Raw genomic sequence first — 15,941 nt, forward strand, 5'->3', positions numbered from 1 at the left:
GAACGTTACACATTAGTTACTCTGCAAACTAGTAGTAGTCACAAATAACACACAGGTTACTCAATATTCTGCAACATAAGCAGTAGTCAGGAAACACGTTATTACACTAAAGCACTTGTCATAGGAATATCATAAAACGCCCATAGTAGGAACATTAGAAAACATATGGCAAGTTAGAAAAACATATTAGCATGTCATGCCCATAACAGGAACATTTGCATACACATATGTAAAAACATCAAACGCAGGTAGGCAATATATAAATGCGCAAAGTCTATAGTAAGAACTTAGGTTCTATATACTGGTCCTTTAGGGAATACCTGTGAGAGATGAAGAGGCACTTCCAGTGCCTAGAACGAACAATGGGACCCCCGGAGCTCCTCTGCGCAAAACGGGGGCCTCCCTGATCTCCTGGGGTCAGAGGAGGGCGACATGCACCTCCTCTTGTCCATGAACGGGCCCCTCTGGGGACTGTAAACACTGGGGGCCCCCCTAGGCCTCCACCGGTCCTCACAAGGGGGGCCCACGTCAGCCAAAACTGCTTTTGAAGGGAGGGGGGCGCCACACACCCCTCTCCTTTTAGGGACCCGCGATTTCCTGGGGACCTCAGAAATGCCACTGGCCCATGAGGGGGGCCAACAAAGGAGCCTAGCGGCGCGGGGAACCTCCGATGAGGCTTCCACCCCTCCCGCAATGAAAGGAGAACCCTCTGGGGCTCCCGCAGGCGAGGGAGAGGCGCCCTCCTCTCCCTTCTCTTCCTGACGTCTGTGGTAGAGTGTAATGATAGAATGCAGCATTAGAATGTGAGGGATCTCCTCTCTCTCTGGCACTGATGTGGCACTGATGTCATATCTGACATCAGAGTAGAGTGTGAGAGAGAAGGGATTCCGAGGAAGCTGTTGGAGCTGACTGTTGGTTTGACCAGATCTGTATGTGGGTAAGATACTCCTATTAAAGAACCTACATTTTGTACCATCAAGATTCATCTTTATTAAACTTGGCGACGAGGAGGTGCAGGAGTATCTTAACACTATATTTTTGGGACTTTACTTTATCCAGCACTTCTAGTCCAGACTTCATTTCCAGACAATTAGACCGTTAGTATTTCTACATCGAGGGAGCTGGATATTTAATTCAAGACGGTGAGAAACAAGATTTCCTACCTAACAGTGAAGCGTGCAGAATCTGATTTTCAGCCAAATCTTCTTCGTCTCTAACTTGTTTTGTTGTGGAAGGTGCTTAACTCCAACCTCCTCTAGAAAACAGTCTGTTGGTTTATAAATTCAGACAACGAAGTGAATAGGAAGGTGCTTAACTCCAACCTCCTCTAGAAAACAATCTGTTGGTTTATAAATTCATACAACAAAGTGAATAGGAAGGTGCTTAACTCCAACCTCCGCTAGAAAACAATCTGTTGGTTTATAAATTCATCCAACGAAGTGAATAGGAATATAATCCCATTTTTGGTTGTTTTCAAGCTTTATAGTAAAAGCATATTTAACATATATTTTTCAACTTTAAAATCGTTTTGGAAATAAATCACAAGGAAGTATGCAAAACATCTCGCCCCCACCATTTTTCCTCACTACACCAGAGGAACCTCCTATAAAATGGTCTAAATGGAAAAAAACTTTCCTACACTATTCCAGGGTGTGTGGAACTAATCTTTCTAATGAAAGAAAAAAAGCTCTCCTGATGCATTGTCTAGGATGCGAAGGACAAGACATTTTTGAGAACTTACCTGACACTGGTGATGAGGGAACAGATCTGAACGAATTTGAAATCTGTTAAAAAAAATTAGATTTGCACTATTTACCAAAAGTCAGTACCATTTTGTAAAGATATCACTTTAGCATGAGAGAGCAACAACCAGGAGAAAGTGTTGAGGATTATATTACAGCTTTGCGGAAACTTGCATCAACTTGTAAGTTTGGAGTAACCATAGAGGAACGTATAAGGGATCAATTTATGCTGAGATGCTCGAGTGATAAAGTTCGTCAGGAATTGTGGATCGAGGACGATCCTTCTTTGCAAGAGGTCATTGTAGTAGCAAAGGGTGTCGAGCACACTTTGGCATGTGTAGAAGAATTAGAGAAAGGAAAAAATAATTCAGTAAATAAGATATATGAAAAAAAAGAAGATCATAGTAAAGAAGCATCTGGTGACAAAGGGGAAGATAAAGTGACTCATGCTCAATGGTTAAAATCTAAGGATTTGAAATGTTTCCGTTGTGGGAATGCAGGTCACTTTGCTTCATATAAGAAATGTCCAGCGATCAACAGCATATGTAAGTTGTGTAATAAAAAGGGACATTTTGCTAAATGCTGTAAGTCAAGCAAAAGTGCAACATCGGTGAAAGTGGTGGAAGATTGCATTTTGTCGATTTCAGCAAATGCTCAAAGGAAAAATCATCCGAGGGACACAATTTCGATCTTAAATGAAGATGTGGAAATATTGTTTGATTCTGGAGTGTGGTTGACTCTAATTTCAAATAAATGTTTTGATGAAAATTTGACTCACAAGATCCATTTAAAAGATCCCGATGTTATCCCAGGAGGATATGGTGGCCAAACCATTCAACTGAGGGGCTATTTTGAATCAGAAATTTCATTCAGAGGAAATACTATTTTTGGTAAGATTTATGTTCCAGTTAAAGGGGACAGTGTGTTAAGTTGGCCGCACCAACAAGACTTGAACTTCATTTTAGATCCTAACTCAACTTCTCCGATAATGTTGAGGGATGAATTCATCAAAAAAGTGCAGAATGGTGGTGAATTTCCTGTGCAGGAAATTAAAGGAAATGTCTGGCCAAAGTTTGTTAAGGACTATGAGGATGTATTCAGTGACAAATTGGGATGTCTTAAGAAATATGTCCACCGCATTAGAATAAAGGAAGGATCAGTTTCTGTAGTTTCCAAAGTGCGTTCTGTACCAATTGCCATGAAAGATGATGTAGAAAGAGAAAAACAAAGATTGTGCAAAGATGGAATCATTGAGCCTGTGGAGTCATCAGAATGGGTATCACCAATTGTAGTCGCACGGAAACAATCAGGTGATATTAGACTGTGTGTCGATTTGAGGAATCTTAATAAATGTGTAGTGAGTGACCAATTTCCTTTGCTTAATATAACAGAAATGGTGACTTTGCTACATGGGTCCAAGTATTTCAGTAAGCTGGATCTCACGTCGGCCTACCATCAGGTCATGCTACACGAAGACTCAAGGGACTATACCACTTTTGTCACACCTTTTGGGACCTTTATGTTCAAAAGGATGCCTTTTGGTCTGGTTTCAGCTGCTGCTGTTTTCCAGCGTTTGATGTATAATATGTTTGGCTCAGAACCAGGCGTTAAATGTTTTCAGGATGATATCTTGATACATGCTCAGACTGAAGAGGAACATGAAAGAATAATCAGGAAAGTTTTGGGAATTTTAAGAGAACATGGTTTGACTCTTAAAATGAAGAAGTGTTCATTTGTTAGACCGGAGGTAGAATATTTAGGTCATAGAATAACTCCCAATGGGGTGTATCCTAAGGAAGAACTTATTAAGAACATTTTGGGCCTATGGGAACCTGAGAAAAAGGAGGAACTGTTAACATTTTTGGGAATGGTTGAATTTCAGGCAAAGTTCTTGCCAAATCTAGCATCCAAAACCACAAACATGAGGAAATTGTTGAAGAAAGGGAAGGAGTTTGTGTGGGATGATGAGTGCAGAGTGGAGTTTGAGAGTATAAAGAAAGAATTGACATCAGTTGGAAGTTTAAGCTCATTTGATCCTAAGAAAATGTGTGTGATCATGACCGATGCGAGTATGAAAGGGTTAGGAGCGGTACTTCTACAAGATCTGGGGGAGCAAGATTTAAGACCTGTGGTGTACTGCTCTAGAACTCTGCGAGGAGCAGAAGTGAATTATTCAACAATAGAGAAGGAAGCTTTGAGTGTGTTCTGGGCAATTAATAAATGAAAAAAATTCCTGTGGGGAAAAGAGTTTCAGATTTTTACTGATCACAAACCCCTGGTAGAAGTGTTCATGAAAAGAGGTCTGGATATGATCTCTGGAAGAATCAGTAAGTGGATTGTTGGCCTACAAGACTTTGCTTTTAAGGTGTTTTATGTACCAGGTCCAAGCAATAGGATTGCTGATTGCCTATCAAGATTGAGTACTGAAGTTGAGAGCAGTTCAGAAGAAAGTCAAGATGAAGTCATTAGTGTGTGTAATGTGACAAGAGGTATTGTTGAACAAAATGAGTGGTTGAGAGCGGTTATGGAAGATGCTGTGCTACAACGGGTGTGTAAGGAACATAGTGAGGGATGGAGTTCATCTGTCAAGGGGGATAAAGAGTTAGGCGGATTTTGGAAGGTGAGAGAGGAATTATCTATGGAGAATGGAATTTTGCTGCGGGGAACAAAATTGGTTGTCCCGGTATCGTTGAGAGAAAAAATTATCGAACTAGCACATGAGGGTCATCAAGGGATGAGTAAAACTAAAGCAAGAATTCGCCTTAATTATTGGTGGCCAGGAATGGATCTTATGATCGAAAGGAGAGTAAGGGAATGTTATGATTGCTGTAACAGTGATAAGGTTTATAAAACCAGAGTTCCACCGATGTGTACTCGTGAATGTTCCTCTAAGCCGTGGGATGTTGTGGCAGTGGATGTAGTAGGACCTATATTTGGTAAAGGTGGTTGCAACTATATTCTAGTCTTAGTGGACCAATTTTCAAGGTGGGCAGAAATAGCAATTGGTAGTAGCATGGAGACTACTAAAGTGATTAATTTCTTTAATGAAATTTTCAGCCGTGAAGGTTTGCCGAACACCATTCTCATGGACAATGGGCCCCAATTTGTTTAAAATGAGATGGAAGAGTACTGTAAATCCAGGGGTATTGTGCATAAAAGATGTTCCTTGTATCATCATGAGGGTAATGGGACAGTAGAAAGATTCAACAAGTGCATAAAGGAATGTATACAGTTGGAAGTTGCAGCTGGCAGGAATTGGAAAGATGGTCTTAAGAATTTTCTCCATGCATATAGATTTTCTCCTCACGTCACTACAGGGAAGGTACCGTTTGAAATTTTCAGGGGACGGAAAGCTAACACACGTTTGGCACCAGGTTGGGTGCGTTGGGGTAAGAATGAGTGTGTTAAATGGTGTGACGGAAATAGGGAGGAAAGGGCGAAAGAGGAAAAGTGCTTAGTGAAAAGAAAGGAAAACTATGATAGGAGGAAAAGCACATGCAATGTTGAGGTGAAAGTGGGTGATAAGATTTTGATTAGAAACCCTAGATTTAGCAAGTCTGGAAGTAAGTTTATGGGTCCTTTTGAAGTGGTCAAACTCTTCAGGAATGCGGTGAGAATTAAAGATGGTAGAGTCTGGAATCTCAACCGTGTGGTTGTTTCAAAGAAAATGTAACCCAATTTTATTCCAGTTTACAGTTTGTTGTTTTGGTATTATATATTTTTTCCTGTATATAGTTTATTTTGTTCTCATGGGTTTTGTAATTGTTCTAAAAAAAAGGGGAAGGTGTGTGGTAGAGTTTAATGATAGAATGCAGCATTAGAATGCGAGGGATCTCATCTCTCTCTTGCACTGATGTGGCACTGATGTCATATCTGACATCAGAGTAGAGTGTGAGAGAGAAGGGATTCCGAGGAAGCTGTTGGAGCTGACTGTTGGCTTGACCAGATCTGTATGTGGCTAAGATACTCCTATTTAAGAACATACATTTTGGACCATCAAAATTCATCTTTATTACAACGTCGTCCTGGCCCAAGGCAGGGCCTGCCGGTACCCCAGGGGTGCTCCATGGTGCGGTGCACACTTGCTCCAGCTGACGGCAAGGAGGTTTGCTTCGTGCCCCAGGGGCACTAGAAGGTGCGCGAGTCTCGCGCTTTGTAAATAAAGGGCGCCCACGCTGCGGCGGTGATCTGGGGCATTCCAGGAAGCGATTTTCAAAGCGCTAAGGCCATACTTATAGCCCGGGTTGCGGCGGTGATTCCAGCATGAAACAGGTGCCTCGAAGTGCCTGAGGGCACAGAAGAGCGCTCTCTCAGCGCAAAGGGGATATCAAGGCAGCACTCCTCGTTCAGGGAAAAGTTACAGGGGTCAGGGGCCACAGCACCCTGCCCCTGGGAACAATGAAGCAGGAAGGAGCACAAGGCTGGTGGGTCCAGCTACAGGCCAGCACAAGGGGTGCAGATGATGGCAGTTCCTCCTAGTGTCAACAAAGGGAGGGACTGGGAGATTAGTTGGTCCAGTGTACGGTCTCCCAATTAACTGAACATACAAAAAAGGTGTACACTGTTCCAAATGGAAAAATATAATCACTAGGGGAACATTAAAGTTCAGGAGCAAGAGCCCTCACACATCGGAGAGGATGTCATGCTTCATCATCGGGTAGCTCCTCGTCAGACCGGCGCTGCAATGTCTGACGGGCTCCCCGTAAGGGGGCTCTTTGCCGGAGATCTTTTAGGTAGCAGCCGTGGTAGCGGACACTACAAGACCTGGTGTTGCGGTCAGGCGCTAATCCTGGCAGGAGAGTGAAAGCTAAAATTGGTTCCCAGTCTTAATAGGAGCGAGTCAATTTAATTAATCAATGAATAAGACCGGGACCAAGATTAAAAACAGAAGGAAAGTGTAAAATGAGGAATACTGCTCAACCACTTTCTGCATGGTGCTGGAGCTTAAGGAGATTATCGTCAGGCTCCTAGGACATAGTCAACATGTTTCGCGTACAGTGGTCTAACAAGATCCTATGACGCTTCTTCAGGACCAATACATAATAAGACTTCTCCTGTCTATATTACCAAAAGTTTGCAAAAATGTCAAACAAATCATATAGTCAGTTACATTGAAGTTCACTAATTGTCAGAAACCTCTAATGGTCACCCTAGAAAAATACAAAAAAATCATTTTGATCAAAACACATGGAAAAATAAGGAAGGACACCCGTGACACAACAGTGTGTAGTAACCAGTTGTGTAAAAACATAATAAGACAATATGCTTACCATCCCTTGGTACATGGGGGGCCCCTTGGGAAGTAGCATGCCGAAAGCAGTCACTACTAATAAAGTGGTAAAGTAGACACCATGAATGCAGTGTAATCAATCAGAACCAAAACAGTCACATTCACTACTAGAGGTCGGTTGGTTAAATTGATTATGAACATCAAGCACATTATTAGTCCATGTCACCTGGAAATTCATACACAGACTCGTCACTAGCATTTATGACATTTGTTGAAGGAAAACTGGGAGGAATAAAACAGTTTTACAACAGAAAATATTTCTAAAAAGGCTTGGTGAGTACTGTAGCAGAGTGTAATAGTCTGCGTGGTAATTTACAAAGGCAAAAACACACTGGCAAAGCGTGGTTATCCATAGAATATTAAGGGATTACCCCGACCTAAGTCTGTTAATACTTTGAGAGATGTCATTAGTTGAGCTCAATATACGTCCCCAGAGTAAATAAGTAACCGAAAAAAGCGATAAACACACAAACGCGAGGTCACTTACTTTGTGGATGACGGCAGTCTGCAGGGGAACCTACCCTGACGTGCTCTCTCGAAAAGACAACTTCCCGACTCGGTGCAAGTCTTTTAAAGAGAAGTTTTCCCGGCAAAAATGGGAGAGTGTGGTCAAAACTGTAGAAGGACTACACTCCGGGAACAAGTCTCAGAAATAAAAGAAGGACTCAAGCAAAATTACGGCGGCCATCTTTGTGAACCGAGATATAATAGACTAGAACGAGCATTACTCCAATAGCCTCGTGGGTGGTAGTCAAAACAAACAATGGACTAAAAACATTGTCGGCCATCTTGGAATGGCTGGAACTGGATAGTGAGTTATGTCAGTTAATACAATGAGTGGTTTGGAGTGGGAAGCCGGAAATAACCGCCCTAGTAGACAAAAGAAAGGTAGGGGCCACAGAGTAATACATAAAATGGGGCACCCTAAAACCATAGTCTTTCACAGTCAGTCCAATTAGGATGGAAATAAAAAGTGAAAAATAGAACAAATATAGATTGAAGATACTGAATACTCGGTGGTAAATCCTTAATAGGGGTTGATTAGGCGGACAATGTGGTCCAGGGAATGGCATCATTCAACCCATCTGTATCAAATGAAGCTTGAATACCCACCGTTGTTCCAGTCTGAACAAGGAGTGTGTAGAGTCAGTAGTGATTCTAGGGGCGTCAAGTACGACCCAACTTAAATCATCGGGACTGTAGGGGGCATCTAGGAAGTGTGCGCATAATTTTGTTGTAATGCGTCCACACCTGGTGTTGCTCCTATGCTCGTTAATTCGTATTTTAACTGGTCTAGAAGTCATGCCCACATAACGTAGCCCGCATGGACACGTAATCATGTAAATGCAGTTTTTAGTATTGCAATTTGTGTGTTTTGTCAGGTGCCATTGGCCTATAGGTGCCAAATCAAAAGTTTTGTTGGAGCTAGTCAATTGACAGACATTACAGTGTCCACAGGGATAATGTCCAGTTACAGGTGGAAGGTTCCAGAGTGTAGTTTGTGTCTGTGTTCGCAATGTGTCTTTTGGACGGGTATGGACTATCAGATCTTTAATATTTTTAGATCGTTTAAATGCAAATAGGGGCCTAGGAATGGTACTGCCCCCACTGTTGAGGATAGGCCACCTTTGATTAATCAGTTTTTTTATCTGGTTAGATAGTGGGGTGAAAGTAGACATACAAGTCAACCGTCTATTCGTGACTCTAGTATTAGTTTGAAGTAGAGAGTCACGATTATTGTTCCTTGCTCTCTTACGAGCTCGGTTGATGACGTGTTGGCGATAATGTCGTTCAAGGAGTTTTGTTTGAAGATCATCTGCTTGGGTATTGTATTCCTGTATTGAGGAACAGTTTCGTCGTAGTCGCAAGAATTGGCCAAATGGTAAGTTGGCATGGAGGGATTTAGGATGATGACTCTCGTACATTAGCAGGCTGTTGCGATCTGTAGGTTTTTGGTAAGTACAGGTTAATAATTTCCCCTGTTCAATTGTAATCAGTAAGTCCAAAAAATGAACCTCCTTATCCGACACCGTAGAAGTGAATTTCAAATATGGGTTTAGTGTGTTTACCCACTCGGTCAGTGAACTAGCTGTAGCCAAAGGGCCTTTCCATACAACCAAGATGTCGTCAATGTACTGACGCCACAATTTTATGTTATCGGTGAAAGGATTAGAAGCTGGTAAAATGAATTATTTTTCAAAGTTATACATATAGAGGCATGCCTAGCTGGGAGCAAAGGTACTTCCCATGCTAGTACCTCTAATCTGATGATAAAATTGATCTTCAAAGCGAAATAAATTTTCTTTCATTGCTAATGTGGCACATTGCATGATAAATGCAATGGGTGATGTCAAATTGTCACTATTGTGCTGTAGTAGAGATTCCACTACCTGTAGAGTTGCATCTTGGGGTATATTAGTATAGAGAGCCTCCACGTCCATAGTAATTAGTGCTTGGACATCTCCTGTGTTATTAATAGTCTCAATCAGATTTAATACGTCTTTAGTGTCCTGTAAATAAGTGGAGGAGCCCTTTACAAGTGGTTGTAGAAAGTGATCGCAAAAGATCGATAAGGGCTCAAGGATCGAACCAATCCCAGACACAATTGGTCGCCCCGGAGGGAATTGTGTACCTTTGTGGATTTTAGGTAAGCAATAGAAATAGGGAGTTAGTGCTATTCACTGGGCGGTCGTCAAAATAGAATTGCAGTCGGATTTTGCGAATAAATTGTGACAGTTCGCAATTAAGTCGAAAAAGATCCTCAGATGGAGTAGGGACAAACCCTAAACCTCGATTAAGTGCTGTTATCTCCATGTCCGTGAGAGTTCTTGTGGAAAGGTTTACTACTAAGTTTTCGGGGGCTGGTGCTTGTCCTGGCACCTGGTGACCATTTGTGGTTCTTCTCTGGACCATTGCACACGTTTGCCTCTGCCTCTTCTTCTGCCTCTCCCTCTGCCCCGGCCTTGGCCTAAAAAAGGCATGAATGGCATCATGGGGCGGGGTTGATAGAATGGATAGGGTGGTTGCCAAGGCATTTGGTGGCTGCCAGGGAACTGAGGATAATTATAAAAGGGTTGAGAGAGAGTGCTCTCATCTGTACTCCATCCATCTGAGGACGAACTGTTGCTGTTGTTGCGGGGCTTTCTGGGGTAGGACTGTGACTCATCAGAAGAGCATGATTGTGTGTCAAAATCATCTTGAATATAGGGATATATATTTTCCTTACTGAATCTAGTGATATCCTTTTGGAGTTTAGAAATTTTCTGGTTAGTGAAGAATTCTTTGGATTCATTTAATTCCACATTAATCTCCGCTAAACGGCTCTTGAAGGCAGCCAGGGTCACAGTGGTTTTTATGGTGCCTTCAAGGAGATTGATTTGAATAGCAATAGAATCTGCTAGACGCATGGAAGTATTGATGATCAGGACTAGCCAGTCCCTGGTACACTTCCAAGCAATCTGGGCCCAGTCTTTTCTAAATGCTAAGTCTTGAAGAAAGATCCTGGGCATATTGGAAACTAATAGGCCATTAGGGGCGATGTTGGCTCTTAGGTATTCAGTCATTATGGTTCCGTGCATGATGGTCTTAATCAAATCGCGTTTCGGGGTGGACAATTTGTCCTAATCCTCTTTCAAACTGCCTGAGGGTGCTGATCCATCTAGGCTCAGGATGGACGGTGTTTGCAGAATTGGTGCTACCACGTCGTCATCAAAGCTAAGACCTTGGAAAGTATCCATGATCTTCTTAGCACTAGTGCGGAGGGTTCCGCGTTAGTTTATGAGTCCCACAGCGAACCCGCTGTACTAAAGTATCAACAAAGGGAGGGACTGGGAGATTAGTTGGTCCAGTGTACGGTCTCCCAATTAACTGAACATACAAAAAAGGTGTAACCTGTTCCAAATGGAAAAATATAATCACTAGGGGAACATTAAAGTTCAGGAGCAAGAGCCCTCACACATCCGAGAGGATGTCATGCTTCATCATCGGGTAGCTCCTCGTCAGACCGGCGCTGCAATGTCTGACGGGCTCCCCGTAAGGGGGCTCTTTGCCGGAGATCTTTTAGGTAGCAGCCGTGGTAGCGGACACTACAAGACCTGGTGTTGCGGTCAGGCGCTAATCCTGGCAGGAGAGTGAAAGCTAAAATTGGTTCCCAGTCTTAATAGGAGCGAGTCAATTTAATTAATCAATGGAATAAGACCGGGACCAAGATTAAAAACAGAAGGAAAGTGTAAAATGAGGAATACTGCTCAACCACTTTCTGCATGGTGCTGGAGCTTAAGGAGATTATCGTCAGGCTCCTAGGACATAGTCAACATGTTTCGCGTACAGTGGTCTAACAAGATCCTATGACGCTTCTTCAGGACCAATACATAATAAGACTTCTCCTGTCTATATTACCAAAAGTTTGCAAAAATGTCAAACAAATCATATAGTAACTTACATTGAAGTTCACTAATTGTCAGAAACCTCTAATGGTCACCCTAGAAAAATACAAACAAATCATTTTGATCAAAACACATGGAAAAATAAGGAAGGACACCTGTGACACAACAGTGTGTAGTAACCAGTTGTGTAAAAACATAATAAGACAATATGCTTACCATCCCTTGGTACATGGGGGGCCCCTTGGGAAGTAGCATGCCGAAAGCGGTCACTACTAATAAAGTGGTAAAGTAGACACCATGAATGCAGTGTAATCAATCAGAACCAAAACAGTCACATTCACTACTAGAGGTCGGTTGGTTAAATTGATTATGAACATCAAGCACATTATTAGTCCATGTCACTTGGAAATTCATACACAGACTTGAGGAGGAGCTACCCGATGATGAAGCATGACATCCTCTCGGATGTGTGAGGGCTCTTGCTCCTGAACTTTACTGTTTCCCTAGTGATTATATTTTTCCATTTGGAACAGTGTACACCTTTTTTGTATGTTTTTTGTAAGTTCCTCCTAGTGACCAGGCAGGTCACAGGTTAGCACTGCAGCAGCAGTCCAAGGCGGTTTCCTGGTGAGTCTATTCAGCAGCGTCTTGTGTCCATGTTCAATTTCCAAGAGTGTTCAAACTGTGGGGAAAATTCCCCTGTACTTATAGTCAGTTCTTACAGTGTTTTACAATGGTAGGGAGAGGAGGTTCCAGCCAGTTTCAACTGGTTCTGGGAGTGGCCCCTCTCTCCTTTCAGCACAGGCTCCAAACATCAGTGGGGGGTTAACGACCCTATTGTGTGAGGCCAGGGCACAGCCTTTACAAATGTAGGTGTGCCCCGCCTCTCCCTTCTCTCAGCCCAGGAAGACTATTCAGTATGCAGATGCACCTTTGTGACTCCTCCACCCTTCCTGTGTACAGGCTGTCTGAAAAGTATGCACAAAGCCCCAACTGTCACTCTGCCCAGACGTGGATTGGAGTTAAGCTGCAAAACACCACAGTCATAAGCACAGATAAATGCGCACTTTCTAGAAGTGGCATTTCTGTGATAGTAATAAAAAATACACCCACACCAGTAAGTAGTATTTATTATCATCATCACAACCATACCAAACACGCCTACGCTACCCCTCATAAAGCAGACAATACCCTTTACACATAAGGCAGGGCATTTCTAATGCAATCCTATGAGAAGGTAGCACTCACAGCAGTGAGACACCAAGCAACATGGCACTTGTCCTGCCTTTCTACATACATGGCACCCTGCCCATAGGGCTAGCTAGGGCTTACCTTAGGGGTGACTTACATGTAGTAAAAGGGGAGTTCTGGGCCTGGCATGTAACTTTAGATGCCAGGTCCCTGTGGCAGAAAACTGTGCACACAGGCCCTCCGCTAGCAGGCCTGAGACAGGTTTAAAAGTCCACTTCAGTGGGTGGCGCAAGCAGCGCTGCAGGCCCACTAGCAGTATTTAATTTAATTTACAGGCCCTGGGTATAGAGATACCACTGTACAAGGGACTTATAGGTAAATTAAATATGCCAATTAGGTATAAGCCAATCATACCAACTTTAGATGGGAGAGCACCTGCACTTTAGCACTGGTCAGCAGTGATAAAGTGCTCAGAGTCCTAGAGCCAACAGCGAGAGGTCAGAAAAACCAGGAGGAAGGAGGCAAAAAGACTGGGGATGACCCTGCGTAAGGCAAAAAGTCCAACACAACCTCCTACCAGCCAAAAGCCAGGGGAGAACAATCAATACCTTGATGTACTTCCCTGATTGGGGCGATAGAACAAGGACCCAGGCCCACAACTGCAGGGGCATGTTCCAGTTCTACGCCTTCCTGACTCCACTTGGATCTCTCTGTCAATGCTTCCCAGGCAGCCTAGACCAACCCACGGGGGTTCTCTAGCTGCCAATGGCCAGAACCAGGCCCCAGGCCATCTAGGAGCCTCTGGTCTCTGAAACCATAACGATTGGTTCAGGGGCTCTACCCTGCCACTGATCCACCAACCTCGGGTCCGCACCGATAGGTTCCACAGGGGCTAGAGGCGAGGCTCTCCTCCCTCTACCCCTCCGTCTAGGATCCCGCCCTCCTCTCCTAGGAGGGGTATCACCAGAATCCACACTTGCCAGGGTGCTGGGTACAGCAGCCCTGCACAACTCTCTCGCCAGCCCAGGATCACTACCTGCGACTGACCACCCAACCTAGGGACGACACCCTTGGGTTGCACCGGGGTCCGGGGTGGGCTTCCCCCTCCCTGAACCCTACTTCCAGAGTCCTGCATCTCCCCACCTCGGGAGAAGCCACCAGAAGTTTCACACGGGGAGGTGAGTACACTAACCGCCCCCCCAACCAGGTCAGAGTTTACCCCCTGAACCTGTCTATCTAGTCCACGGACGACACCCTTAGACTGGACCATTGCCCAGCGAACCAGGACTTCCTTGGGAGCACACCTACCCCCTACCAGATCAGAGCTTACGCCCTGAATCTGGCAATCCAACCCAGAGTCACTACCCTGCGGTTGAATCATTGCCTGGCGCACCAGGACTTCCTGGGGGCACACCTGCCCCCCACCAGGGAAACACCTTCCCCAAGGCCCACACAAGAGTCTGGCTGGTGCAGGCCTCCTGAACTCTGCCCATCTGAGAGAGTCTGGATTCCCCCCAGCCAAGAAATGGTCTCACCAAGGTCATTCCTGGGGGGCTCTGCTCTCAGAGCTGACCCCTGACCCTCCAGGTTCTCCATTGGGGCCCGCAGCCCCCTCTCTACCCTACACCTGGATTTCCGCCTCCTCCACTCTGGAGTGAGACCACCAGACAACAGAACCAGCGGAACACTATCACCAGCGACCCGCCTAAGTCCTACTGACAAAATGGGATCCTTCTGAACAGCTGACCCTACGGCACAGGCTGGGGTCCTCTCCTGGCGTTCCCTCATGGAACCTTCCAGAACCTGGGATGGGATCTCGGGCACCTTGGGCCTCAGCCCAGCCCCATTCCCTCTCCTCCGAGATGGGACATGGGGTCCCTCACCCACCCCAGTCCCCTGGGACCTACCTGGGACACTCCATTCCTTTACCATCCCACCTGGTTGGGAAACACCTAGACCACTTTCATTAGGAACACCCCCTAATGCCACACCAGACCCTCTGGTACACAACCAGAAGTCTGCTTCCTTTGCAAGCTCCCTGGGGTCAGAGAGCTCCCACACTGACAAGTGTTGGCGTAACTGTGAAAAACAACAACGAACTAGGTGCTCTCTGACAATCAGATTAAACAGCCCTTCAAAATTGTTTACTGTGCTACCCTTCACCCATCCATCTAGTGCAATGCAGCAATCCTCCACAAACTCCTCCCATAACTGGTGGGACAGTTTCTTACCACCCCTAAACCTTTTTCTGTATTCCTCAGGGGAAAAACCATACTTCACAATCAGTGCATTCTTTACAGCGGAGTACCCCTCCCTGTCACTCTCTTCTAGAGTCAGTAGGGCATCCCTCCCCTCCTCAGGAAGAAAGCTCCCTAGGCCAGTTCCCCAATCCTTCTCAGGGATCCTGCGCTCTACCAGAGCCCTCTCATATTCCTTTAACCACTGACGTATGTCACCCCCCTCTTGGAACCTAGGTACCAGATCTATGGGTATGTGAGGAACATCTTTGCTACAGCACTCTACATTGCTGCCACCACTGGACTCCACCTACAGCGCTGGTGAGTCCAGAACCTTCAGAATGCGCTCTAGAGCGAGTATTTCTCTGGCAAAGGCCCTCTCTGCCATCCTCTCCTGTACTAAGGCCTTCTCTACCTCAGCCCTTCTCTCCTCAAGCGCGCTAACTGCAACTTCAGGTCCCTCTCTTCCCCCCTATCTCTTAGCTCATCAAGCGTCAAGGAATGAGAGGTAGCCCTGCTTCGTACACTGGACCCAGCAAGGGACTCCCTATCACTGGGACCTTCCCTGTCAACTGGCGTCCCCAACCGGTCATTCTCACCCGCCTGATCAGTCTCTCTACCACTCTCTAGGGATGAGGTCTGGGAGCCCTCCCATTGGGAATCCTCGCTACACTCAGGATCCTCTGGGTACCCCCTAAGCACACTCCCTCCCTGGGTATATGTCATAAACCTTCAAAAGAAATTCAGAGATCTCCTGAGGTCCCCTTCTACAGGCAGCCCTCTCTCTCTACAGAACCCCTCTAATTCCTCCTGCGTGTAAAACGGCAGGTCATCTAAATCAAAGGTAAGCCCCATCTTGAAAAGGTACAAATAACTCAAATTTGACAACCACAATACCCAAGCGTGAGAACTGACAACAGGAAAAATGACCAAAGAGAGAAAGTTAAGAGAAGCCAAACATGTGATGGTCTAAACGCAATCCTTGTAGTGAAATAATGAGTCACAATGGTATTGTGCAAACGCAAGTCCTATCCTCACCGCTGACAACCAATGTTAGAAATGGGGTTTCTGGTTGGCTAGGGTATGCACCTTAGCC

This window comes from Pleurodeles waltl, chromosome 4_2, assembly GCF_031143425.1.
Source record: "Pleurodeles waltl isolate 20211129_DDA chromosome 4_2, aPleWal1.hap1.20221129, whole genome shotgun sequence".
In the NCBI taxonomy this organism is placed as follows: Eukaryota; Metazoa; Chordata; class Amphibia; order Caudata; family Salamandridae; genus Pleurodeles; species Pleurodeles waltl.